The 1,725-nt window shown below is 34.0% G+C and overlaps 1 pseudogene across 1 annotated transcript in view; it reads right to left on the bottom strand.

The window, feature by feature from the left end:
• Positions 1-1,116, bottom strand: part of LOC145060255 (cytochrome P450 87A3-like) — a 32,882-nt pseudogene extending 31,766 nt beyond the window's left edge. Inside the window, exons 1-4 of the transcript XR_013686805.1 lie at positions 817-1,116; positions 396-716; positions 160-309; positions 7-72 (exon numbers count right to left, since the gene is read on the bottom strand). The product of XR_013686805.1 is annotated as a cytochrome P450 87A3-like (transcript). The remainder of the gene's footprint in view (positions 1-6; positions 73-159; positions 310-395; positions 717-816) is intronic.
• Positions 1,117-1,725: the final 609 nt, after the last annotated feature.

The raw sequence follows: 1,725 nt of genomic DNA on the forward strand, positions 1-1,725 counted from the left end.
TTTGACCATATTAGGTTTATGTCTTCTTTCCTCTAGCATGTTCTTGAGCACCATCATTACCTTCTTTCTTCCCTATTTGGATTTAGTAGAATTATGAGTTCTTGGTTTCTTCTATCTATCGGCACTCATGATTGACAAGCTATTTACGTACGTACGTACCTGTAGACACTTGTGGTAAGCTGTTCCAGGAATCTCCAGAGGGAATGAAATTAATCCCACTATAAAAGCTTCAAAGTTCTCCCTTAGATTCTCGGTCGACTTCGCTTGATCATAACTTATCAATTTTTTTCCCATGAGATCAAATATCATCTGTTATATATAACACCATACGAATATCAAAGGAATGACGTCAGTTGGCGTTAAAAATGAAAAGAAATCGGCATCACTCTACTTACATCAGAACAGGCAGTCTTCAGTTCCACTGTTTCTTTGCAAGCCACCCCTCTATGCTTTTAGTTGCTTCACTTTCCACTTCCAAAAGGGTTTTCTTTAGGCTTTCAGGACCAACTATAGTTAGCACCATGTTCTTGAGGTACTTAAACAAATTCCCATGCAAAGAACTTATATTTTGGCTCCCAAAGATCTTCGTCAAGCTTTCTGGGTACCAGCTTTCAAATCTTTGCCCCTCTTGTTGAAGAACCATATAGTTAAGGTCTGGATCAGTTGAGACAATTACTCGCAGCCCAACTATACTGGTTCTGAATATAGATCCGTATCTGAAATAAACCAACGAAAGTCAGATTTAGTTATTTACATCGATTGACTTGAAACACTGAAAAGTAGATATTAATTGTAACAAACTCAGAAAAGATTCACCTTTTCATTCTGTCCTTGATGAAAGGAGGAGTATCCCAAGTTTGATTTGGGGCAAAGAACTGTAGAGTTTCGCCGAGTAATGGCCAACCCATTGAACCAGGAGGAAGATTTCCATTGCCTTTAGGGTTCCTCCATTTGTAAACCCAATGGGTAATGCTTACCACAACAAAAGCTGTAATGCACAGACCAAGAAGCCACATTATTATGAGCAAAAAAGACAGTTAAGACTGCTACGTAAACAGTAGTCTTAAAGACTTAAACGAAGGCAAAATGGAATTGTTGATGTGAGGAGAAACAAATGGTGAGGATGGGGTTATATAGCCAAATGCATGATACATGACGTTTAAATACTGAAGTAAACAAATAGTCCCTCAACAATATGTCAATTTGCAAAACTTTTTATGTTTGAGTAATCTTTATATTTATTTATCTACAAAGGCCTTTCAAATTCATATAGGCCTTTCAAATTCATATGGTTATAGATAAGTTAATATCCAAACCATCTTGATTTGAAACTTCAAATCTTTTCGTATTCCTTATTACTAATTTGCTTTCATCCAATTTAAACTCCTTTAAAAAAACCATTTCATATTTTATAAAACACTAGGTGTAACCTTGCGCGTCGCAAGGTTACACCTAGTGTTTTATAAAATATGAAATTGTTTTTTAAAGGAGTTTTAATTTGATGAAAGCAAATTAGTAATAAGGAATATAAAAAGATTTTAAGTTTCAAATCAAGATGGTTTGGATATCAACTTATTGCGCAAGAATGCTTTTAAGTGGTTAAAATAATTATGAGAAAAAATAGAAATATGTTGAAATTTACTTTTTTAGTCATGTTTTGGGTATTAACCGAATTATCAAATAACATAAAAATCCATCAACTTATATTTTGATAATATCTAATAT

This window comes from Lactuca serriola, chromosome 6, assembly GCF_051521515.1.
Source record: "Lactuca serriola cultivar US96UC23 chromosome 6, Lser_US96UC23_V15, whole genome shotgun sequence".
NCBI classification, from domain to species: Eukaryota; Viridiplantae; Streptophyta; class Magnoliopsida; order Asterales; family Asteraceae; genus Lactuca; species Lactuca serriola.